Source organism: Symphalangus syndactylus, chromosome 15 (genome assembly GCF_028878055.3).
Source record: "Symphalangus syndactylus isolate Jambi chromosome 15, NHGRI_mSymSyn1-v2.1_pri, whole genome shotgun sequence".
In the NCBI taxonomy this organism is placed as follows: Eukaryota; Metazoa; Chordata; class Mammalia; order Primates; family Hylobatidae; genus Symphalangus; species Symphalangus syndactylus.
In genome coordinates this window covers 74,930,408-74,957,603 of record NC_072437.2, presented here as the reverse complement: position 1 = coordinate 74,957,603, position 27,196 = coordinate 74,930,408, and the positions used below count along the sequence as shown (strand labels likewise).

General features: G+C 42.8%; 1 long non-coding RNA gene and 1 pseudogene across 1 annotated transcript; one reads left to right on the top strand and one right to left on the bottom strand.

Moving 5' to 3' along the window:
* The first annotated feature begins 633 nt into the window (after positions 1-633).
* LOC129463994 (uncharacterized) lies at positions 634-4,790 on the top strand (annotated as a pseudogene).
* Positions 4,791-6,825: 2,035 nt separating this feature from the next.
* On the bottom strand, positions 6,826-26,166 carry LOC129464001 (uncharacterized). The gene is made up of 4 exons (XR_010116002.1): positions 25,974-26,166; positions 24,110-24,174; positions 10,203-10,327; positions 6,826-9,307 (listed from the first exon to the last, which is right to left on the bottom strand). It is a non-coding gene; the product is annotated as an uncharacterized lncRNA (long non-coding RNA).
* Between the last annotated feature and the right edge of the window lie 1,030 nt (positions 26,167-27,196).

The following is a 27,196-nucleotide window of genomic DNA, read 5'->3' as shown; positions in this document are numbered from 1 at the left end:
AAATAAAGCTGTGCTCTGAAGCACCCCCTGCAGGTAGGATCCTGTCGAGACAGCCAGAAGGAGGGGAGGCCACTGGTCAGCATTCTGGGCTATTTTTGGTTCCCTCCCACCTGCCCCTCCTTTTGGCCCAAGTTCTAATCCCACTTGCTTTGTCACCCACTGCCTGTTTATGGCAGCCTCCTCTCTGGTCTTCAGTGTCCTCACTGATCCAATGAATACAGCATCGCTCCTCTAATCACATATATTCATGCAGCAGTGTAAATGATGTGAAAGGGCTTTGAAAATCGCAGTAAGTGAAAGACTGGGGCACTGACTTCTTCCTATTTTCCCAAGTCCTGCTTCAGAACCACTGTCCTAGGCCCCCAGCCCTTAACTCCATCTTGGCCCTTTGATCAAACTTTGCCTACTGAGGGGCATAACTACACAGTATCCCCAGGAAAGAGACGAATATTACAGCCCCTATTTCTTCTCTTTGCTATTTCCCATGATCACTTACATCTAGAAACTGGGATCCTTTCTCTGGTTGGTGGGACCCTCTCCGTAGACCAAAAGACAAGGGCACATAGGCATCATAATGGGCATTCAGACATGGTATGATGCAAGGGGTGGGCATGTTATAAATGCTGGGGTAGGTCTGGGCACATCCCACTTACTCATTTGGACTCACTGGGAGAAGTGATTCACTAGAATTCTCATTGGAAGAAATGACAGGAAAGCTCCCTCCAATATCTCAATTTCCACCCCACCCAGCACCTGGTTTTATGATTCCACACCCTCCTAATCCATGCTGCCCTAATACATCCCAATCTCGTAAGCCATCCCACTCTCGTGCCCGCGAATCCCTCCCTCTTCTTCAATCTGCCAAGCCCCTTCCTCCTCTCCAGAAGTACGTGGATTTTTCAGTTTTCTGCCCTGTTATCCCACTGTGGCTCATACCTGCCCTCCCCACTACCCTACCCTAATACTCTACCTGCCCTGCTCTTCTGCTATTCGTTACAAACCATCCATTTGTCAAAGCTCTGGGCCCAGAACTCTTTCTGGTAACTCCCTTATCGATCACCGTAGCCCTCCTCCTAGCCCTACTGGTCAACGCTTGGGTCCCAGAACTCTTCCCTGTGATTCCCGTATCTGTTCCCCTATTCCTCCCCTTAGCCCTCCTTGCCAACGCTCTGGTCCCAGAACTCTTTTCTGTGACTCTCCTGTCTGTCCCCCTACTCCTCCTCCTAGCCCTGCTTGCAAATGCTGTCGTCCCAGAGCTGTTTCCTGGGACTCCTCTACCTATGCCTCTACCCCTCCTCCTTAGCCCTACTTCTTTCTAGTAACCTGTACTCTAGTCCCCAGCCCCCAGCCCTGCCATCCCCAACCAGACCTGACGGTTCACAAATCTCATCTTGGAGATGGTTTCCCTGCTCCTGGGGCAGTTCTGGTACAGTTCAGGATGGCCAGGACTATGGATTCCCAGCAGTCTGACCTGGTGGACAAAGGAAATGCAAGACGATGGCAAAACAGCATTCAGCCTCAGTAAGTCACAAGAGCTCTTTTCCACAGCCAGGTCCTGGTCACCCTACTGTCATCTGTATTTTGCCTTTATTCCCATCCTGTTAATCCTCTTCAGAGAACAGAGATGCCTCTAACAATTTTCTGTCTCTAAACAGTCTGCTCCTTTCCTCCCCTGCCTCATCAGCCAGCCTGCATGAGCCTCTACATTTGTTCCTGGCTTCACCACGGAACTCGGTCTATAGCCACAAAGCAAACCACAGGGCCAGTGACAGAGAAGGCAGAGGGGAGTGAGGAGTGGGAAGCACCTAACCTGTTCTCAAGGAGGGTAAGTCCTGCCCTGGGTTCAAGTGAGTGCAAGAACAATGACCCCTGAGAGCTCACAGGGCACAAGGCCCCCACTATCGGTGGAAACTCAGTTTGGGTTTTGTTTATGTTTTTGCTGCCTGGCTTATCCCAGAATTTATTTGTCTTCACCCTAGGATTCTAGAACCATGGTAGGGATGTTCTGTCCTTGGGCAATGTCTCCTGCAGTAGGGGGTGGGGCCCTCCACTGTGCTCTTATCACAGCACTAAGGGCTGAGCCTCTTTCATCAGCTGCTTCTACCTCACAATGGGGAGGGGAGCAGAGTCTGCAAATCAAGAGCATGTCCGGATCCCACTCAGATGCCTGCAGCACATGAACTCATGATGCTTAAAAAAGGCCCCTCTTCCATTGGTTATCTAGATGCAACATCTAGAATCTCAATCAAAATCCCACTATATTTTGGGAACTTGACAACTGAAATTTATATGGAAATGCAAAAAGCCAAGGCTAGCCAACACTCTCCTAAAAAGACATTTTTCCCTCCAGATAATCAGAACTTATCATGAAAATTATAGTAAGATAGGAGTGGTGAAAGCATAGACAAGTAGACAAATGGCACAGAACTGGGACCAGAAAGAGACTCACACACGTGGACACTTCCTTTAAGACTCCTGCAGCAGACAGAACAGTGGGGACAGGATTGTCTCTTCAAGCAGTTGGTGCTGGGTCCATTGGATACTCAAAAAAAAAAAGAAAGAAAGAAATCAAGCGAGATTCCCACTTCACACTACACTCAAAAATCAGGTAGAACACAGGTCTACTATGATACAGTAAAAGCAATAAATATTCTATGACTGCTCTGCCCATGCATGGTTACTGAATACTTGAGATGCGCCAATAAGCGTAAAACTTGCATTGGAATGTCAAACAGCAGGAAAAACCAATGTTAGGTATCTCGGTAACTTTTAAATTTAAAGTTTGAAATTATAATAATTTGTATATACTGAGTTAAATAAAACATTATTAAACTTAGCTTTATTGGATTCCCTTTTCTCTATGTGGATACTAGATAATATTTAGTCTAGGTAATATGTGTCTCACTTCATGATTTTTATTGGATGGCAGTGATCTAGAAGATAACACAGAAATATATCTTCAGGACATCAAATTAGGAAAAGAGGTCATGAATGGCATTTATGAAACAGTAACCATAAAGGGAAAGGCTAATACATTAGACTGCATTTAAATTTTTGGTCTCAAAGAGACAGCATTAAGAGACTAAAAAGGCAAGCCACAAAGAGAGAAAAGATGTTTGTAGCACACACAATTCTCAAAATAATAAACTCCAACAAACTAATAGAGAACAGACACCCAGTCAATAGTAAAACACATTCAACACTGTCTCCCAGACACCCAAACGCATCCGGAAGCACCCTGTGTCCCAAATGAACGAATGAACACATGGTGGGGAAGAGCACAGGCTTTAAAGTCAGTGTTTAGGTACTTGCTAAATCCAGGGGGTGGCTGATTTCTCAACGCTAGGCATACTTTTGGTTCCTTTAAAGTAAACTGTATTACATTAAGCATCTAGAAGAGTCATTCATAGGAACAAAAGGTAAAATGGTGGCTGCCAGGGGCTGGAGAGACAGGGAAATGGAGAGTTGTTCAATGTGTGTGAAAGAAAACGTTCTGGAGACTGGTTTCACACAGCATGAATATACTTAACACTAGTGTACTATATACTTAAGAATGCCTAAGAGGGTACATTTTATGTGTAGTTTACACCAAACTTTTAAAAACTCTAAAGTCACTATGTTACTTAGAATGGGAGAGAGCTATTCCACCTATATTATCACACTGGTGATATCTGCCACATTGGCCAGAATCTTCTCTGATATAGAAAACCTCCAGTTTTCTGAGATACACACAGAGTTTGGATTCTGGACATCTGCTTTTAAGTGGGGAGAGGTTTCTGACCCCTTACAAAATCTCTTTTAGGGAATGATTGGCCAAGATGAGCTTCAATCTTATGTCTACTACCTCTTGGCCTGCCACTTGGCTGTGAGTCCTTTCTGGGTGGTGTCCAGGGGCGGTTCCAGTGACCAGGCAGGTGCTGAGAAGCACAGGCAGGTGAGTTAAGCACTGGAAGGAGGTGGGGTGTGAAATAAGATCCTGAGAGGTGGGAGGGGAGTGGGCAGGGTGGGTGGAGGCAGGCGAATGGGTGACAACACCGAGATCTACTCCAGCAGGATGAGGGGACACTTGCCAGGAGACAGCGTGGGATGCCATTGCCTAGAGTTGGCAGAAGGACCAGGAGCAGGCAGGCAGCGAGAGGGCACCCAGGCAGCGAGAGGGCACCCAGAGTGCTGCACGGAGTCCACAGTGGGACACCAGAGGGAAAAGGTGACCCCAGATGAGGTTCATCGGAACCAGATATTGTGGGAACTGTCACACCAGACCAAGAAGCATGGAGGCCACAGAGGGACACCCCAGGGAGGTGACCCCAGGGTGAGGTTCATCAGAACTAGATCTTGTGAGAACTGCCTGACCAGACCAAGCAGCACGGAGGCCACGGTGAGACACCTGAGGGAAAAGGCGAACGCAGATGAGTCTCATCAGGAACAGATCTTGTGGGAACCGAAGAGGACAACCCCAGATGAGGTCCATCAGAACCAGATCTTGAGGGAACTGCACTTCAAAGTGCTGCAAACCCACAAACACTACATGCAACATCACATGAATGCCCTCTGCAAGGGTGAGGGGCCTGGCAGGATGGAGCAAATACCAGAGAGGGGGAATGCACCCTGAAAAAAAGGAGAGCCCTGGGGACCGTGGAAAGTGGGGTGTGGAGCTCATTAAAGGAGAAGATACCTTCTCACACCCTACCTCCTTTCATAGACTTTAGGAGCAACGTCTTTGGAGGGGGCCTCACCTACATCACATCAGACGTATTAAGTATATTAAAAAGCATTCACATCTCATGAAACATTTTCACTGTAGAAATGAGAGGTTGAATACCACTTTCTAATTTTGCTTTTGAAATGTAACTGTATTTTGCAGGATTGTTATGGTTTTCTTGGTATTTTGGTTTCTTTCTAACAAGCTGAAGGTTTCTACTTAGGCTTCTGATCTCGTAGACCTTTGGAAAGCTCAGGGTTGTAGAAGCCTTGGGCCCATGCTGTTCCCCTGATGAGGCAGCCCTGCCCTCCTTTCTCATCACTGCGCATGCACCATGGGTGGTCACATCAGCTCCTTAAATGAAGCTTCAGAACCACGCACAAAACCACCTCCCATATCCCTTCCCTGGACAACCCACAGGCACCTCACACTCACTAGGTGGAAAGCCAGGTTACCCTGTACCTTCTTCTGCACCCTCTGCTATTCTAGAAGGTCTTGTGTCTCAGCACAAGGCACCACAGTCATCCTCTTGTGGGCAGCAAGCCACCCAGGTGCCCAGGCAAGAGACCGAGGGCACGAGCTATTCCAGTATAATAAAGAAAATATATAAAATAAGAATAGTTATACTAGATGTAGATCATAGATACGATTATATATGAATATCATTATGATTAGTTTGTAGCAATTACTCTTTATTCCAATATTATAATAATCTTCACTCTACAATCATAACCTAGGAAAAACCAGGCCATACAGAGATAAGAACTGAAGGGACACGGTGACAAGTGACCAGAAGACAAGAGTGTGAGCCTTCCGTTATGCCCAGACAGGGCCATCAAAGGGCTCCTTGGTCTAGTGGTAACGTCAGCGCCTGGGAAGGCGCCCATTACCTAGCAGACTGTGGTCTAGCGGTAGCGTCAGTGCCAAGGAAAAGCACCCACTACTTAGCAGACCGGGAAAGGGAGTCTCCCTTTCCCCAGAGGAGTTAGAGAAGACTCTACTCCACCACCTCTTGTGGAGGGCCTGATATCAGTCAGGCCCACCCGCAGTTATCCGAAGGCCTGTGTCCCTGTAAAGCTGTGCTTCAGCGGTCACCCTCCTGTTTCACTTTCATGTTCCACTCTGTACACCTGGCTCTGCCCTCTAGACAGTAGTAGCAAAATTACTGAAAGTATTAAAGTCTTTGATCTTTCTGAAGAGAGCATACAAGAAATAATGACGTAAGCTGTCCTCTCTCCCCACCTCGGCTACCTAACAGGGAAGGGCCCCCTGTCCGGTGGACACGTGACTCACGTGACCTTATCAATCACTGGAGATGACTCACACTCTTTACCCTGCCCCTTTTGCTTTGTATCCAATAAATAACAGCGCAGCCAGGCATTCGGGGCCACTACCGGTCTCCGCATCTTGGTGCTAGTGGTCCCGGGCCCAGCTGTCTTTTCTTCTATCTCTGTCGTGTGTCTTTATTTCTATGATCTCTTGTCTCCGCACACGGAGAAAAAGACCCACAGACCCTGTAGGGCTGTTCCCTACATCCTCTCTCCCACATTAGAAGCCCAGGAGTCATCCCCAAGGTCTCTCCCTCACTCCACACATGCAGGGAGGCACAAGTCCTGTTGATTCCTTCACATTTCTCTCACCTGTTCCTCCCTCAGTGTAAGACTCCACTATGCACGTGGAAGCATCTACACCTCCACCCACATGGTTTCACGTCATTTCACCCTAACCTGCCTCTCTCCCCATCCTCACTCCCAAAGCCTCAGCAAGGCCCTGCTCTCTCCTCCCTGGATTTGTCTGATGGGCTTTTCAACTATTCTCTTTCCCTTCCGCCCATCCCCTCCATCCCTGCTAGTTAGGGCTTTGTTAGTAGGTCAACTAGATCATGTCAATCCCCATGTAAGATCTTTCCGAGACCCTCACAGCTCCTGAGCTTAAATCAGCACATACGGCACCTTTAGGTCTGACTCTGGTTTCTGCCTGGATTCACCCCATACTCCCCTCCACCTTTCCACTTGCATCTCTATTTATTTATCTAAATTATTTTTGAGATGAGGTGTCACTCCGTCACTCAGGCTGGATTGCAGTGGTGTGATCACAGCTCCCTGCAGCCTTGAACTCTTGCCCACCTAAGCCTCTGGAGTAGCTGGCACTGTAGGCACACACCACCAAAACTGGCTATCTTTTTCCCAACTCCATCTCCAACTCCTGGCCTCTAGCAGTCTTTCCGCCTCAACTTCAGCCTCCCAAAGTGGTGGGATTACAGGTGTGAGCCACTGCACTCAGCCATATATATATATATATATATTCATATTCCTTGCATCTTGCTTTTGAGCTTTGTTTAGTATATAAAGTCTAGGCTGGGTATATAGTTCTGAATTTAAATGCATGCTCTATGACACTGGCTTTTTGCTTCTTTTCTGAACTGCAGTTTTTCCATCCGAAAAATGGAAATAACAACCCACCACTCCATGAGTCTTTTAAGAATTGAAGATTTGCTTAAAGCATGTAGCTCAGAGGAGGTATACAATAAATAATGTCTGTCATAATCATTACCCAATGATTACAAGCGTTCACTTGTTCTTCTCGCCAGATAAGTTAATTTCATCAATGTATTTCCTGACTGCCTACTCCCCATGCCTCTGTTTATTGCTGTCATCTCACACCACACAGCAGCTCAGTGATTGTGCTGGCCAATCTCGAGTGTGCATTCACATCTGTGTCCTTAGTACTCCCTGGCACTAGCTCTACAGCTATCTCTGCAGCCTATAACTCATCCAGATAAAGACCAGCGGGAGTGCCTCTGGATCTACCAGGTACACTCTGACATCTACCTGAATTCTCCCCTTTAGAATTTTTCAAATGATTCTTACCTGGTATATTCCAACAGGCATTTTCTCCAGATAGTCGTTCTTCTTGCCTTTTAAAATCAGCTTGGTTAGAACAGACATCCAGGCATAATTAGGCCCATGGGACCAAGGAGATGACTGACACAAAATTGCTGGTGAAGATGGGACTAGACAGGATTAGAAAACTTTGTCTAGCAGAAAGTGGCTATTGTTTTAGTAGTTTTAAAACTTGCCAAACTCACATGAACAGGGCATTACACTTAAATTGTTTGATCATGATACAATGTGTATGTGTATCAAAACATCAAACTGTACCTCATCAAGTATATAGAATTATAATGTTTTCATTAAATAATTAAAAAGTTAGTATCTTTCAATTAGTTTGGAGAACTGAGTGACATTATAAAAAATTAAAAATTTGCAGGACAAATTTTAACTTAACTGGCATATGGGATTTAAAACTGAGTACCGTAACTTATGAAGCAGGAAAATAAATTCTTCCTACATGTTACTGTGAGGTATCTTTTCCAGCCATTATGACCATTCAAGAGCAGTGAAATAAACTCATTTTAGAGCCACACATTCAAAGTCTTATAATAATTATTGAGCAAAGTTTTCAAACTTGATAAACCAGACTTAAACACAGTTTTACATGAAAAAGTAAATTATATACTTTCCTGATTCAATTTATTGAAAGGTAAATTCACTGACAACAGGGTCTTTAAAAAGCAACAGCGTTCTGAGAGTGTTGATATAGTGCTATGTTTTGGACATGAAGTGTAATTCAATAAATGATGCCAACATGTTTAAAAGAACCTCAAGTGTAAACTTTTTTAAAATCTCGATTCTAGAAGGAACTAACTTATGTGCATGTTTCTAAATACAAAGTAAGTTATTGCCAAGGAAATAATGACCAGGAAGCAATAATAAAGAAAAGGTATTTGTTTAATTTTAGACTTATTTTAGGAATTTCTATCTAGCTTAGCTAATTATCTTCAAATCCCAAATACTGTATTCTCAAATATCACACTAACACTAACTAAATCACAGAGCAAGTTTATAGAAGGAAATAAAATAAATCTTCACTAATCCAAAGGGAAGACAGCTGGGAACTGCATCAAGCAAACTTGCTCCCAATTTATTACTAAATAAGATGGCTACAAAGATAAGGAACTACATACCTCCTTCACCATTTGCCCTTAGGGAATTTCCTTGTGGGCAAAGGATGAACAGAGCACAATGCCATCTCTCTGCTCACCTGAGACAAATGCACATCTCACTGTTTCTTCTGCTCTATCATTTCACTAAGCCAGACTAAGGCATGAGTGAAGATTCTTTTACCCTCTTCTCACATGTAAATTGTGTATTCAGAAAAAGGCTAATCAGAGACTCAAGAGAATGCAACCATTTGTCTTAATCTACTTATGACCTGGAAGCCCCCTCCCATGCTTCCAGTTGTCCCACCTTTCTGGACAAAACCAATGTACATCTTAAACATATTGATTGATGTCTCACAATTCGCAACAATGTATAAAAGCAAACTGTACCCCAACCATCTTGGGAGCATGTCCTCAGGAACTCCATAGGCTGTCATGTCCATAACCTTGGCAAAATAAACTTTCCAAACATTGAGGACCTGTCTCAGATATTTTGTACTCACAAGTGAAAAGAAACTTACGGAAAGAAGTCCTCAGCTTCCTGCTGTACAAAGCTGACTCGAGTCTTCTTTGGTGATCCCCAGCATTCTCATCAGACCCCCCTGGTGGAAGAGCATGTGGGCATTATATCATTGACATACACAGGTGTAGGTGTTTGCTTTACAGCACAACATTAAGAAGTCTAATGAAAAAGGTTTTCTTGTCTTGACAATCTAAAACAAAGGGTCCACGAATCCAGCAAGTAACTACTCTGTAAATGTGTGAAATGCAAAGTGTAAGTAAAATGAGGGTCTTTTTAGGTTACTGCTTAGAGTGGAAGTTAGGGGACCTCAGTTCTGGCAATAAAATCAATCCCTCATTTGGAGGTTGATATTAGGGTGAATTCTGGCAATGATACTTTATTTAACCCTTAAAACTTAGCATTGAATACATGACTACAGTGGCGTAATATAGAATTCTAATATAGTGAATCTAATACAGGTAGATATTTCTAAATGCCCCTAGAATAACTCAAAATTATTTGCTAAGAAATGCTAAGATCTCTGCAAAATGGCTTTCAGATAGCTAATTGTGGTTGGGTTTTTTGATGTGCTTTCCCTGATACATTTTTTTTTTTGTCCCGGGAGTCGGGGGATTGGAGGTAAAGACTGCTTTGCCACACTAATGAATATGGTGTTAAAAGTACAGGAGCTAAAAATATGTTCTCTAATTAATTATGCTCCTATATAAGTGAAAAGGACGTTTGAAAATTTTAGTGGACAACCACTTCTGAAACTATTTTTAAGGTTAGATTTCTTTATTAGTGTCTCTTTGATATTCATTTCATACCCTTCCAGGATACCTCCCCTCCCCTACCTACTCATGGTTCTATAGCTAGAGCAACAGTACTAGAAAAAGTCTATTCTGTTTTTAATTTAAAGAATCCTACTTCCAATTTTGTAGAAAACTAAATTAAAAACCAAAACTAATGGAAACTATCCATTTGTATATCCTTACCTTGATCATAAATTTTTGGTCTATATTCTTCACCGAAGCATTCACACTCCAGGAACTCATTATTTAGGTCGAATTCTTCTGTCACTGTGTCATTTACTTTATACCACTTTCCTTTTCCACAACCCCTAGAACTCACAGATCAGACAAACACATTAAGGTTAAAAACAAACACCCTCGTCCCCAGCATTTATCTCTATGCAATGTCTACAAATAAAGCAGGTGACCACGATCTTAAACATCTAAGAAAAATGTGGCAATAATTATATCAATTTCTAAAATAACTTTTCAAATTGAAGGGGTAAAACTAGTTATATCAAGCTTTAAAAATTCAGAATGAAATGAGGTCAAAGAACAAAGCCAACGTGTCCTGCGCCATGAAGGTGAGTGTGGATGATAAGGGAGGCAGAGAGAGCAGGGGAGAGGCTGGTGGCCAGTGAGCGAGCACCACCTCCAGGGACCCTCCCAACCTGTCCTTCATAAAGGAATAGCAGGGGCCTGTGTGTGCTGCCCATTGTATATGATGACACTAAGTGCACAGTCTTCTGTGAGGGCACTTTTTTTTTGTGTGTGGGGACCCTCCACCTTCCTGGATCTATACTTCACACTTCTTCACCAATTCCCAGAGAGAAATTCTGCCAAGCCATTCTAGAAACTGTAAGGCTCCATGTTCAGCATCCAGGGAAACTATGTTAATGGAAAAAGACCATATTAATGTGGATTAGTAACACAGCAGGACTCAGTTAAGTTAGACAGAATTCAGACGACGTGATTTTCTAGTTTAAGCCCAGAGTAACTGCCTCTTCCATTTAATTACAAAATCGAAGAAAGGGCAATTCTGGGAAAGCCTAAGTAGCCCCTTGTTTGAGCATTTTCCTTCACAGCAATGACAAGGCTGCTCTCTATAAATGAGTGCTCCTGTACAGAGATCTGCCTGTTCCATGAGCAGCAGTTGCTTCAGACAAGGGCTCCTCATAACACTGGGGCCACAGCCTTTCACATGGTGAATGAAACATGAAAACTGAAAAAATAATTGAGTGAGGAAATTGTTTTTAGAAATTTCAGAAGGAGAAAAGTTACCTTTATTTGTTCATCATATTTACTGGAGCAGCTAATCTCCCAGTCAAATCCAAATCTCATTACGTCGATTACTAAGATACTAGATCAAAACTTAATACAGGTCCTTTCCACCGAAACAGAATTCACAGACACAAGCAAATACAAAGAAAAGATAAATCTAACTATGAATAAAATCCAGCTTGCTACAAAGTAGTTATCCAATTTTCTTTTCTGTTTTTTTTCCCTATAATTTAAAATTGACCCATCTGATAGAAACTTGGGGTTAGTGACTGGAGTCTAGTGAATCAGCTGGGCTAAGCAACAGTCAAGGTGTGGGAATGAATAGTTGGGAAATCTGATCTCTAGTCCTGGCTCGCTACTCACCACAGTGTTTCCCAAAAAAAGAATAAAATATTTAGGAATTAATTTGACCAAGGAGGTGAAAGACTTGTATAATGAACACTATAAAGAAGACATGAGTAAATGGAGACATAACCCACATTCACGGATTGGAAGACAATATTGTTGCGATGTCAATACTACCCAAAGCAATCTACAGATTTACACAATTCCCATCAAAATCACAATGATTTTTTGCAGAAATAGAAATATCTATTCCAAAATTCATAAGGGATCTCAAGGAACCCCAAATAACCGCAACAATCTTGCAAAAAAAAAACAAAGCTGGAAGATTCACACTTCCTGATTTCAAAGCTTACTAGACTTATAATAATCGAAACAGTGTGATACTGGCATAAAGACAGACATATAGACGAATGAAATAGAACAGAAAGCCTAGAAATGTATGCTTACATGTATGGTCAAATGACTTTCAACAAGAACACCAAGACCATATAATAGGGAAAAAGTCATTTTTTCAACATATGGCATTGGGAAAACTAAATATCAACATGAAAAAGAATAAAACTGGATCTTTACCTAATACCATATACAAAGTTAAAATCGATCAAAGACTTAAATATAAAACCTGTAAGTATGAAACTCTTAGAAGAAAAGATAAGGCAAAAACTTCACAACATTGCATTTGGCAATGATTTCTTGAATTTGACACCAAAAACACAGGCAACAAAATTTTAAAAATAGACAACTGGACTTCATGAAAATTACAAATTTTGTGCATCTAAATACATTATCAACAAAGTAAAAATGCAACCCACAGAATGGGAGAAAATATTTGCAAATAAAGTGATTAATATCCAGAATATATAAAGAACTTCTAAAACTCAACAACAAACAACAATTTAATTCAAAAATAAGCAAAGGACTTAAAGAAGCATTTCTTCAGAGAAGATAGAAAATGACCAATAAGCACGAGAAGATATTATCACTAGTCATTAGGGAAATGCGAATCAAAACTGCATTGAGATACCACTCCGCACCCATTAGGATGGCATCTATAAAATAAAATAAAAATAGAAAATAACAAGTGTTGGCAAGCATGTGGAGAAACTGGAACCCTTCTGCATGGTTAGTGGGAATGTAAAATGGTACAGCTACTGCAGAAAACAGTATGTTGTTTCCTGAACAAATTAAAAATAGAATTACCATGTGATCCAGCAATTGCACTTCTCAGTATATACTCAAAAGAACTGAAAGCAGGGTCTTCAAGAGATTATTTGTACACCTCATATATAGCTGTATTACTCCAAATATCTAAAATGTGGACGCAATCCAAGCATTCATGGACAGATGAATGGATAAGCAAAATGTGGTCTACACAGACAATGGACTGTCCTAAAAAGAAAGAAAACCCCATCACATCTACCACATGGATGAAACTTGAAGACATTATGCTGAGTACAAGAAGCCAACCACTAAAAACAAATGCTTTATGATTCCATTTATATTAGATACTTAAAACAGTCAAAATCAGAGACAGAAAGAGGCTGGGGGAGAAGGGAATGGAAAGTTATTGTTTAACGGGTACAGAATTTCAGTTTTGCAAAATGAAAAGAGATATGGAGATAGATGATGGTGATGGCTGTGCAACATTATACATGTATTTATTGCCACTGAATGGTAAACTAAAAATGGCTAAGATAATACATTTTATGTTATATATATTTTTACCACAATTAAAAAATTGTAGTGGGGGGGAAAGGTCCTGGGTACACAGTCTTCACTCTTCTAACAGGAAAAAAAAAAAAAAACAAAAAACAAAAACAAAACTCCTGTTTATTGAATATTTTTCTCCTCTGATTACATTTTTTTAGCAGAAAATGAGAACATACACTTTTACTTTTCAAAATAACTAACACCATGTCACTCATTTCCATAAGCCCCTTACAATTTTTTTTTTTTTTTTTTTTGAGATGGAGACTTGCTCTGTCGCCCAGCCCGGAGTGCAGTGGCGCGATCTCGGCTCACTGCAAGCTCCGCCTCCCGGGTTCATGCCATTCTCCTGCCTCAGCCTCTCCGAGTAGCTGGGACTACAGGCGACCGCCACCACGCCCAGCTAATTTTTTGTATTTTTTAGTAGAGACGGGGTTTCACCGTGGTCTCGATCTCCTGACCTCGTGATCCACCTGCCTCAGCCTCCCAAAGTGCTGGGATTACAAGCGGGAGCCACCGCGCCCGGCCTGCCCCTTACAATTTTTAACCAGAATACAATTATCTTCTCTCCACCTAAGATGCCAAGTTGCTCTGCTCTTTTATAATTAATCGCTTAAAATTTACAGGAAATGCTTAAGCTTGCTTACTAAACTCTGAGAGCCAAGCTTCTATGCAATGTTTATATCTGGTAGCTAATTCCACTCCCATTAGCTTTTGGTGATGACCTAGCAAGACTTGCTTTAAATGGCGTTTTTTGTTTTGTTTTGTTTTGTTTTTTGGGAGGACAAAGCCTTGAAACAAAGATTAACAGTATATTCTCCACATCTAAGTTTAACACCTGAACAGACGTGACCTCACACCTAACACTTTGCAGTAGTTGTGTTTAAATCTGAAAGCAATCTGTTGCTAAAAGGGTAATATTTCCCTCTTTAATGTGCTTTGATTTACTGTTCTACTGCATTTCAGACAAAACTCTTAGTAGACGATGTTTATTGGGGGAGAGGAAGATAAGCACAGGTTTACCTTGCTTGCTGCCTACTCTATTAGGAATATCACTAGTTCCCATTAAGTTTGATTCTCTCAGCTACAGCCTAGGACTGAATTTAGCACTCTGGGAAATTAGATTTACTCTCACAAGCAACTAAGGCACTACTTAGTCAATTACTAATCCAAAGCAATAATGTTAGCTCATAATACTTTCCAAAATTCATCAGAACAATGAAGTTCTACCCAAGTTGAAATCTGCACAGATACACCTCTCATTTATCACCACAGGTGTCTCCTTACTCCCATCCTCATCCTGCAATGGCTTGTATTCTAAACTAAGAGAGAAACAACCTCAAAATCTAATATCTACTAAACTCTGAGCACTTAATCATAACCTGACACATAGACAGCTCGGAGAACAAAAAGTCAGGCCAGGTGCGGTGGTTCATACCTGTAATCCTAGCACTTTGGGAGGCCAAGGTAGGCGGATCACTAGCTTGGTACTGAAAGAGTTGGACCGACTCAAAGAGTCGGACCAGATCGGGCTCAAACCAAAGGCACGCTGGTCGCAGTCAAGAGATTTTACTGGAGGCACCAAGGCGACACCACACGGAGGAGGAGAAGGAAGGAAGAAGGGGTGAGCTGCTTAGGTGCTGGGTTTTTATACTCAGTGGGGCTACGCGGGCATCGGTGATTGGCTTGGGGTGGGGTTTGAGTAAAAGGCAGGAGGTGTTCTTCCCTGATTGGCCTTCTCTTGGTGGGCTCGCGGGGTGGAGAACCGGGAACTGGGGGTGAAGAACCCGGAACCGGCACCATCTTACTGTGCCCATGTTACCTAACAGGTACAAGAGCAACCTAGCCAACATGAAGCCTTGCCTCTACTAAAAATACAAAAATCAGCCAGGCCTGGTGACTTGCACCTGTAGTCCCAGCTACTCAGGAGGCTGAAGCAGGAGAATCACTGGAACCTAGGAGGTGGAGTTTGCAGTGAACTGAAATTATGCCACTGAACTCCAGCCTGGGCAACAGAGACTCCATCTCAAAAGAAAAGAAAACTGAAGAGGAGGGGAGGAAAGGAGAGGGCAGGGAGGGGGAAGGAGGAGGGAAACAGAGGAGAGGAGGGAAGAGGAGGGAAAGGGAAGGAAGGGGAGGGAAGGGGAGGGGAGGGGAGGAAAGGGGGGGAGGAGAGTAAAGGAGAAGATAAAAAAGAAAGTGTCAAATGAATTAGTACAAGTTACTGTCCCACGCACAGCAAAGGAGGAGGCTGGAGGCAAAGGCACGGATGTTGGAGACAAAAAGCATTAAACTGGGTCTCTGCTCTCAAGGAGCTTGTAATCTGATTCAGATAACGAATCACACATGTAAAAATTAATTAATTTGTGTCATATTTTCTCTATAATCCTCCTCTACTCCCAAAGAAGGAGAAGAGCCTCACATATTTAGAAAGCAGAAAGAAAATCACTGAGCCTGGCTACAACATAGTGCAGAAGCTTAGGGTAGGAGGCAGGGAGCCAATGAAGGGCCACAGATGGCAAGAAGCCTATTCATTCTAACAGTCAGAATCCCTCGATAGGTTTTAGGAGGCAAATGAAAGCTTGAAAAGTCACTGTAGTTGCCAGTGGAAGAATGACAGGAATGGGTGAAAGAGGAAGCAGAGAGACCCTTGAGGAAGCTATTGCCTTACACCAGATAAAAAAAAAAGCAAAACGCAATGCGCTCTACAATAACAAAAACAGAGAAAGCCAATGCAAAGGTGATCTATGTTGGAGATGAAGCTCTGACTGCATTTTCAGATAAATCCGATGGTCAAAGTAAGGTAAATATATCAAGTTAAGGGTGTTCTGTAAATGTTTAGATGGTAACTTGTCACCTCTCTACTTGAACCCCAAATGGCACTTCAGAAAAATGGCACCCATGAACTTCATTTGGACAAATCAATTTTGAGATGCTTATTCACTCAAGTGGTGTTTGCAAGTAAGTGGCTGGATGTATGAGTCAAAATTCAGTTTAGTGGTCAGGACTGGAATTAGCAGCATCCAGGAGATTTTCACAGCAATGGAACCATTTAAAGAATAAATGAAGATAGAGATGAAGTAAGATCTCAGATCAAAGGCCTGAGACACCCCCACCTTTATGATGCAGGCAGTTTAGGAGAAGCCTACAAAGAGGATTGAGGAGAAGAGGGGCAGAGAAGCAGCAGGAAACCCTACTGGAAGCCAAGACTGAGAAGACTTTCAGGGAAGGAACTATGTCAGATGCTGCTAAGCTGCCACGGAAGAGGAAGAATAAAATGTCAGCTTTGGAAAGATTGAGGTTGTGGATAAACTTGACAAGACTGGTTTCTATGCAGTGACAGAAAGAGAAGCTACATGGCAATGTTTGTAATAAAATAGAAAAACACCAGACATCACCCATGTGGCTATGCCACAGACGAGAAAAATTCTCAGGCCTTTTGCCCGAGCACAAACTTTGACTTGCTTTGACCATGAATACACAGCCTTTGCCACCTCTCCAGTATCAGTGGAATGTACACTCTGAAAAGCCAAAAGCAGGGCATGAAACTGCATCATTCAACAAGCCTCTTAGGCATAGGATGCCTACCTGTTCCTCCAATATGCATTATCCATATTCGATGGTAGCAATTATTAATCTGGAGCCCATGGACTGAAGGGTTTATGAGGGACCATATGAAAAATTATGTGCAAGTGCATTTTTCTACTGCAGTAGTCCAAAGCTTTTATCAAATTTTCAAGAGTTCGACTCTCTCTCAAAAAATAAAATATTAAGAACTTTGCCCTACACCAAAGAAATTATACAGCTCAGCAAAGTGAGAGAGACTTTCTCTGAGATTAAGCTCCTATCAGACCATCATTTATCATCGTCCAGGGCTCTAAGCAACATTTGCTCCACAGTCAAAGAAACTCCAAATAGCCCAGAAGTCTAATAAATTACTGACCCATCTTCATCTAGCACTCTGCTAAGCTTTTAAAGGCTCTGAATCCAGAGAAATGCCACTTCTGGGCATGGAGCTTCAGAGGCCAATAAATGCTAAGTGATTCATCATATCGTATGAAGACAGTGCACAGACTGAATGGGAAGCCACGCTGTGCTTTGCCTAAAGAATTGTAGCTCAAGCACAGAGCACTCTTTGACAAGGGTCCTCCTAATTCAATTTCAAAAATCAGTTCCCATCAGGAACTCCTGCTGTGGGTAAGATATGGTGGCTGTCTTTTTTTTTTTTCTTTTTTTTTTTTTTTTGAGACGGAGTCTCACTCTGTCGCCCAGGCTGGAGTGCAGTGGCGCAATCTCTGCTCACTTCAAGCTCTGCCTCCCGGGTTCACGTCATTCTCCTGCCTCAGCCTCCCGAGTAGCTGGGACTACAGGCACCCGCCACCATGTCCGGCTAATTTTTTGTATTTTTAGTAGAGACAGGGTTTCACTGTGGTAGCCACAATGGTCTCAATCTCCTGACCTCGTGATCCACCCGCCTTGGCCTCCCAAAGTGCTGGGATTACAGGCGTGAGCCACTGCGCCCGGCCTGGTGGCTGTCTTATAAGCAGTACTCGGCATTCTGACTAGGTCAATACTATCTCACTCCACTTTGAATACTTGGGCAAAGGCTACTAGAAATGTTCAGCAATGATGGTGAATTTGCTTCTTCTAAGAATGTGAACGGATTTTAGACATTTGTGCTCTTTAAAGTGCCAGAGGTAAAGCATAAATTGGCTCTCTATACATGCAGAGCAACAGTGCACTCCTTGCAAGGCACTGTCAATGGTCGGATGTGAAATTTCAACCTCACCTAAAATTCAGGATTAACTCCTCAGCTGCTGCTACCGCATTTGGTCACTACAGAGTCAGAGCTCACATCCAATCACAAACATGACATTAAATACTAGTGGAAACATAGTGGCCATACTCTGAAGTATCCTTCCTTAGAAGTACTCTCAGTCTTCAATCCAAACACACAAATATACAGCCTCTGAAACTCCATGCCCAGAAGTGACATTTCCCTGAGAGTGGCCCTACTGCCCAAAGTAATTTATAGATTTAATGCTGTTTCCATTAAACTGCTCTTCACAGAATTCGAAAAAAAATAACAAACCTCTAAAATTCCTGTGGAACCAAAAAAGATCCCGTACAGCCAAGACAATCCTAAGCAAAAAGAACAAAGCTGGAGGTATCATGTTATTCAACTTGAAACTATAACACAAGGCTACAGTAACCAAAAGAGCATGGTACTGAAGGAAAAGAAACACACTGTTAAAAACATTTCACTGCTTCACAGAAACCTTGACGGATATACATATGACCACCTTATGTACAATGCTTTTTTAGAATACTCTGTGTGTGTGAACATGGCTACAGTTCTGCAGATAATCAGCTTTAATACTTTCTTGCTTGTGTAACTATGAACAAATCACCTCTTTAAACCTGACTGATTATGAAAAACTGGCCTAGCAATACCAGGATCTCTACAACAAATGAGTACAACATATACATGGAATACTCTCAAAATTACTGCCATATTATAAGCCACTATCACATTATTATTATGAAATTCTGAGATAGAGCATACATGTATTTTGGAGACAGGGTGTCGCTCTGTCACCCAAGCTGGAGTGCAGTGGCACGATCCCTACTCACTTCAGACCCGAATTTCTGGGCTCAAACAATCCTCCTGCCTCAGCCTCCAGAGTAGCTTGGACTACAGGTACCTGCAACCATGCCTGGCTAATTTTTAAATTTTTTGTAGAGATGAGGTCTCAGTGTGTTGCCCAGGCTGGAACATATTTCTAAAATACTGAATATGTTAGCAACTTTATACAATGTAATTTGAGATTAACTGTGGAGTTCAATAATCACATTAGGTCAAATCTATCTCTAATACAGGCATCTTACTACAACAGAAGATTTATTAAAATGTGTGACTATGAGAATAAAATACGTAGGAATCCAGCTTACAAGGGATATGAAGGACCTCTTCAAGAACTACAAACCACTGTTCAATGACATAAAAGAGGACACAAACAAATGGAAGAACATTCCATGCTCATGGGTAGGTAGAATCAATATTGTGAAAATGGAATTTATAGATTCAATGCCATCCCCATCAAGCTACCAATGACTTTCTTCACAGAATTGGAAAAAACTACTTTAAAGTTCATATGGAACCAAAAAAGATCCCACATTGCCAAGTCAATCCTAAGCCAAAAGAACAAAGCAGGAGGCATCACGCTACCTGACTTCAAACTATACTACAAGGCTACAGTAACCAAACCAGTGTGGTACTGGTACCAAAACAGAGATATAGACCAATGGAACAGAACAGAGCCCTGAGAAATAATGCCGCATATCTACAACTATCTGATCTTTGACAAACCTGACAAAAACAAGCAATGGGGAAAGGATTCCTATTTAATAAATGATGCTGGGAGAACTGGCTAGCCATATGTAGAAAGCTGAAACTGGATCCCTTCCTTACACCTTATACAAAAATTAATTCAAGATGGATTAAAGACTTAAATGTTAGACCTAAAACCATAAAAACCCTAGAAGAAAACCTAGGCAATACCATTCAGGACATAGGCATGGACAAGTACTTCATGTCTAAAACACCAAAAGCAATGGCAACAAAAGCCAAAATTGACAAATGGGATCTAATTAAACTAAAGAGCTTCTGCACAGCAAAAGAAACTACCATCAGAGTGAACAGGCAACCTACAGAATGGGAGAAAATTTTTGCAACCTACTCGTCTGACAAAGGGCTAATATCCAGAATCTACAATGAACTCAAACAAATTTACAAGAAAAAAACAACCCCACCAAAAAGTGGGCGAAGGATATGAACAGACGCCTCTCAAAAGAAGACATTTATGCAGCCAAAAAACATATGAAAAAATGCTCATCATCACTGGCCATCAGAGAAATGCAAATCAAAACCACAATGAAATACCATCTCACACCAGTTAGAATGGCCATCATTAAAAAGTCAGGAAACAACAGGTGCTGGAGAGGATGTGGAGAAATAGGAACACTTTTACACTGTTGGTGGGACTGTAAACTAGTTCAACCATTGTGGAAGTCAGTGTGGCGATTCCTCAGGGATCTAGAACTAGAAATACCATTTGACCCAGCCATCCCATTACTGGGTATATACCCAAAGGATTATAAAACATGCTGCTATAAAGACACATGCACACATATGTTTATTGTGGCACTATTCACAATAGCAAAGACTTGGAACCAACCTCAATGTCCAACAATGATAGACTGGATTAAGAAAATGTGGCACATATACACCATGGAATACTATGCAGCCATAAAAAGGATGAGTTCATGTCCTTCGTAGGGACATGGATGAAGCTGGAAACCATCATTCTCAGCAAACTATCGCAAGGACAAAAAACCAAACATCACATGTTCTCACTCACAGGTGGGAATTGAACAATGAGAACTCATGGACACAAGAAGGGGAACATCACACACCGGGGACTGTTGTGGGGTGGGGGGTGGGGGGAGGGATAGCATTAGGAGATATACCTAATGTTAAATGACGAGTTAATGGGTGCAGCACACCAACATGGCACATGGATACATATGTAACAAACCTGCACGTTGTGCACATGTACCCTAAAACTTAAAGTATAATAATAAAATTTAAAATAAAATAAAATAAAAAAATAAAAAAAAGTGTGACTATGAACAAGACATCTATATAGATTTCAGAAGCTACTAAATTGCCTCTAGTTATGGCTAGTTTTAGCCAATTCTGAAAGCAATTAAAAAGCATAAAATGATTTTCAGGCAAGACATATATTATCTATCATACCAAACAGGACAGATGAAGGAAATTTCTCCAGGGAGCCAGGGTTGCACAGGCAGCTGCTGGGAGACAGCATTCACATATGAAGTCACACCAGCATCCCCAGCCCCCACACACTGACCTTTACATACCATATCCACTGGTGGAAGGTACTGGGAAACAGAGGAATAGAAACAGTAGAGGAAGAGAATTAAGATCTCCACCAAAGGTGAAATAGGAAATTAAAAGAAATTAAAAAGTCTATAAATCAAAAATTCAGCAGAAACTCAGTTACATGTTGAAACCAATCCCCTGAGAGACAGAGCTAAAGTCTTTTAAAAATTAACTGCCTGTTTTTCTGTAGTTAGTGAACCTTATCTCTCCTCCCTTCCCAGGCATTCTGTGAGGACCCTGTTTCCCTTGCTATGCAGCTACAAGGTCACAAGACAGATAAGCCTAAGTGGTGAAACATGTTTTCCTTGGAAAATAAGAAGTGATGTGATGCATGCCTCAATTGATTAACTGCCTTTGTTTCTCGCTTCTGCAGCACGCTTCCCCCTGCACGTATCTCCCACCACAAAACACTTAAAAGGTAGCTTGGCTCTTTGTTTGCAGCTCAGTCTTTTGGATGTTAATCTGACTGGGCCGGTGCACCTAAATAATAAATATCCTCCTGAACCCCATTGGTCTGATTCCTTAAAATTCCCACAACACAGGCATATTGTCACTATAGCTCTATGGGATGCTTTTCTATAGACCTAAAAAACTAAACCAAAGGAAAAACCAAGTGGAAAGCATATCCACAGCAAATGAAAGGAGGTAGTTCTCGTCCTAACATTTAATATAAGCCAATTCGTTTACGGGTAAATATCACTTTAAGTGAATTGTACACATGAAAATACACTTGGATTCCCAGTATTTTAGGAGTAAGATATTTATTTTTACCAAATCCATCATGAGTTATTTCAGTAACAAGCTCTCCCAGTATATCAGTTTGATTATAGTAAAATGTAGTGTGAAATAGTTTTCTAGAGAGAGAAACGGTGCCTCCAGACCATTTCTTGCTGTCCCACCATGCTACGCCACCCATTCCTGCTGGGTGCACCAGGATAAAGACATAAAATACAGCCTCTTGCATAGGGTTTTCAAGATCTGATGCCTACAGTGGGATCATCTGTAGTCCAACTGAGAGATGCTGAAGTTCTCTTGAAAAGGTCATGTGTATTTGTTCCTCCATAAACACCCTAACCAACAGTTTGCAGAGCTTCTGGGTTACTGAACACAAGGAGGTGCTGGGAGGGTGGTGTGCCCAACAGAGGGCATGGAAGCTCTGTGCCCCTCCCCACATACCTTGCCCTGTGCATCTTTATTTTCTTTTTTTCAAGACAGGATCTGGCTCTGTTGTGCAGGCTAGAGTGCAATGGCACAATCTCAGCTCACGCAACCTAAGCGTCCCCAGCTCAAGGCATCCTCTCACCTCGGCCTCCCTAGTAGCTGGAAATACAGGTGCACACCACTGCTCCCATTGATTTTTTAAAAAAATTTTTGTAGAGACAGGGTTTCACCATGTTGCCCAGGCTGGTCTCAAACTCCTGAGGTAAGGGATCCTCCCGCCTCGGCCTCCCAAAGTGGTGGGACTACAGGCATGAGCGACTGCATCCAGCATATACATCTCTTTCATTGGCTGTTTCTGAGATACATCCTTTACCACGAACCAGTAATAGGAAATGAACTGGCCAGATGCAGGAACTCACATCTGTAATCCTAGCACTTTGGGAGGCTGAGGTGGGAGGATCCCTTGAGCCCAGGAATCTGAGGCCAACTTGGGCAACATAACAAGACCTCATCTCCACAAAAAATAAAATAAATTAGCCAGATATGTTGGTGCAAGCATATAGTCTCAGCTACCAGGGAGGCTGAGGTGGGAGGACCACTTCAACCCAGGCAGCCGAGGCTGCAGTGAGCTATCATTGCACCACTGCACACCAACCTTGGCAACAAAATGAGACTCTGTCCCTCAGAAAAAAAGAAAATAAACTGTCCTTCTGAGTTCCATAAGCTGTTCTAGCAAATGATGAAACCCATGAAGGGAGTCATGGGAACCCCTGATCTGTAACCGGTTGGTCAAAAGTACAGGTGAAAACCTAGGACTTGCCTTTGGCATCTGAAGTGAGGGTAGCCTCGTGGGACTGAGCCCCTGACCTGTGCGGTCTGCACTAACTCCAGGTAGCATCAGAATAAAATTGGGGGATACCTAGTTAATATCCAGAGCATTGGAGAATTTGGTGTAGAAACTCCACACGCACATTCAGTTGGAAGTGTGCGAGCAGAGAGATATACAGGCTTTTCTTCTACCTGTCTACCTGCTTAACTGCATAGGAGAAACAATACATGGCGCTCATGAACACTTTAAAGTGAGACCAGACCCAACATCTGACTCAGTCTTAATATCCATGTGAGCTTGGGCAAATCACTCTTTATTCCCAAGTCTTCATCACTTCATTCATAAATGGAGATAACTGTGATACCTACCTGTGTTTTTGTGAGGATTAGTGAAATATTACACTTGTTATTCTGATTATCATAACTGTTTCAAACTATTGATGGATGACAACATCAAAAGATTAGAAACTGTAATGAGGTCTAGGGAGAAATTCCGTACAAGCAAATTAGTATCTCTGCAAAGCGTTCCTGCCACAGTTAATTCACCATTCCCTGAACAAAATGTGCCATCTTGATTGTCCAGGTCTTTCCAGTGCTGGTTTCCTTGCCTGGGCAGCTCACTCCATCCCAGCCCATTCCCCACCCTTTACCACCACCTTCCCTCCCCACTCTCAAATTACAACTCTTCCTCATCTTTCAGGACTCAGCTTCAATGTCACCTTATCTGGAAGCTTCTCTCACTCTCCAGAAGAGCTTCCCATTGCACTTGACGCATGCACCATTATTTGATCATTTTTGAGTTATTGTCCAAGTCTTTTAATACCTGAATAACACGTTGCCCAGTCAGTCTCTCTTCCTGGATTCTGAAGTATTTCATGGTAGATCCAGCTGGAAGGGACAAAAAGACATTTTAAAAAAAGAAAAAAAAGAGGAATGACACAGACAGACATCAGTACTTAAAAGTTTTTACGGGTATGTAAAAATGAAACAAAATTCAAAGGCTGCTGGGGAACACTTAAAAGGGAAAGAGCTCCTTAGAATGTGATAAAGGGTTAATTTTTATTTTATTTTATTTTTTGACACAGTCTCATTTTGTCTCCTAGGCTGGAGTGCAGCGGTGCAATCAGGGCTCACTGCAGCCTTGATCTCCTGGGCTCAAGTAATCTCACCTAATTTTTATTTGGTTTAAGAAACTCAGCCTTGGTTGAGTGAGGTGGCTCATCCCTGTCATTTCAGCACTTTGGGAGGCTGAGAAGTGGTGTATTTCTCCTCACACGGGGCACCAATTGAGGTAAGGCTCCTCAGAAGAGGGCCTTAGCTGTGGGCGTCTGCCCACAAACCCTGACCCAAACCACAGATGAATAAAATGTACACTAACACAGATACTCTGTTTTGCCAGTCCAGCTGAGTGTGACCACCTGCACACCGAGAGGTTTGTCACTGCGGCTGGCCTTGAGCAGCTTGCACTCCAGTCATTTATTTAGTATACAGTTAACAACAGAAGCTCTGAGTCAACACACTTGTGGATAATTAACATGGTGAAGAGAGTAGTTTTAAGAATGATTAAAGCTCAGGCAGAGCGGTTCAAAGTAAATACCATTAGGGGGCAATATCCTTGGTCGACCTCCCACTGAGAGAGCTATTTGGCTCAGAGGTTAGTTACTGGAAGTAGGGTAAACAGACTTAACTGAGGAAGCCTCTGTTGTCCCTAGTATTTACCCTATGACCTAATGCTCTAAGGTAAGAACTGGCTGCCTTCGGCCGGGCGCAGTGACTCACACTTGTAATCCCAGCACTTCGGGAGGCCAAGGCGGGTGGGATCACGAGGTCAGGAGATCGAGACTACGGTGAAACCCCGTCTCTACTAAAAAATACAAAAAAAAAATTAGCCGGGCGTGGTGGCGGGCGCCTGTAGTCCCAGCTACTCAGAGAGGTTGAGGCAGGAGAATGGCGTGAACCTGGGAGGCGGAGCTTGCAGTGAGCCGAGATTGCGCCACTGCACTCCAGCCTGGGCGACAGAGCGAGACTCCGTCTCAAAAAAAAAGAACTGGCTGCCTTCAGCCTGTTCAATTATTACAAGCTAGGTTGTAACCCTTCGGCCTTCCAAAAGTTTTGTGACTATTTCCCATAACTCTCCCTAATATTTCCCTTTAATACTTCTGCCACCATCCTGAGTGAATCCCAACACAGAAGGGTGGATTGCTCGAAGCCAGCAATTTCAGATCAGCCTAGGCAACATTAACACCATGTCTCTACCAAAAAAAAAAAAAAACAGAGTGAATTTGTGGAAGACAATTTTTCCACAGACTGGGGGCGGAGCGAATGGCTTCAGGATGATTCAAGTGCATTACCTAGATTATACACTATTTCTATTATTATTACATTGTAATACATAATGATATAATTATAGAACTCATCACAACGTATAATCAGTGGGATCCCTGAGCTTGTTCTCCTGCAACTAGACTGTCCCATCTAGGGGTGATGGGAGACAGTGACAGATCATCAGGCATTGGATTCTCATCAAGAGTGTGCAACCTAGATTCCTTGCACGTGCAGATCACGACAGGGTCCGTGCTTCTATGAGAATCTGATGCCTCTGATGATCTGACGGGACATGGAGCTCAGGTGGTCGTATGAGTGATGGGGAGGGGCTGTAAATACAGATGACGTTTCCCCTCACTCACCTGCTGCTCACCTCCAGCTCTGTGGCCCTGTGGTTGGAGACCCCTGCTTAAGTTCATTTGAAAGGATCCATCCCAAGCCATTCTTCGGAGTCATCTTTACTGCCACAGTGGTGAAGTGTAGCACCCCTTAGCTCCCAGGGAATATGCCTCAGCTAGCATTTCATCACAATCAACATGTGGTAGCTTGAGTCACTGTGAGGTCACTTCCTGGAAATCACCAACATTCCATGTCCCACTGGCAAGGAGCTGGGCACTGCTCCTTGGATAACCAAACCTACACCCAAATCCAATCAGGAGACACAAACCCCTCAAATGCTTAAACTGGAATGGGTGCAGTGGCTCATACCTGTAATTCTAGCACTTTGGGAGGCCAAGGTGGGTGGATCCCTTTGAGCTCAGGAGTTTGAGACCAGCCTGGAGAACATGACAAACCCCCCCGCCCCCCACCGTCTCTACAAAAAACACAAAAATTAGCCGGGCATGGTGGGACATATCTGTAATCCCAGCTACTTGGGAGGCTGACACAGGAGAATTGCTTGAACCTAGGAAGTAGAGGTTGCAGTGAGCTGAGATTGTGCCTCTGCACTCCAGCTTGGGTAACAGAGTGAGACCCAGTCTCAAAAAAAATTAATTCATTAAAAATATATACATATGTAAAATTTAACATAAAGAAGTATTAATTGTAACAGGGGATCAGCATGATGAGGGACACAGGAGCACAAATAAAGACAACTCTAGAGAATATACAACTAGCAGAGGCCAGGCATGGTGACCCAGGCCTATAATCCCAGCAATTTTGGAAGCAGAAGCAGGAGGATCACTTGAGACCAGGAGTTGGGAGACCAGCCTGGGGAACATGGTGAAACCCTGTGTCTACCAAAAAAGAAAAAAATTTGCCAGGAAAGGTGGTGGTGCAGAGCTGTAGTTCCAGCTACTTGGGAGTCTGGGGTGAGAGGATCCCTTAAGCCTGGGAAGTCTAGGCTGCAGTGAGCCAAGATCATGCCACCGCACTCCAACAGGGGTGACAGACCAAGACCCTGTCTTAGAAAAAAAAGAAAAGAAAGTGCTAACCTAATCCCCCTGTGGGAATCTCCTCTTCTCCTGCCCTCTCTGGAACCTCCCTTGTCAGTTCTTCCTCCGGCCTCCCTGTATCTTTAACCTGTCCCCCACCAATCACTTTGGTCACTGTGGTGGCCAATGTAATGCCCGCCCTCCCAATTGCT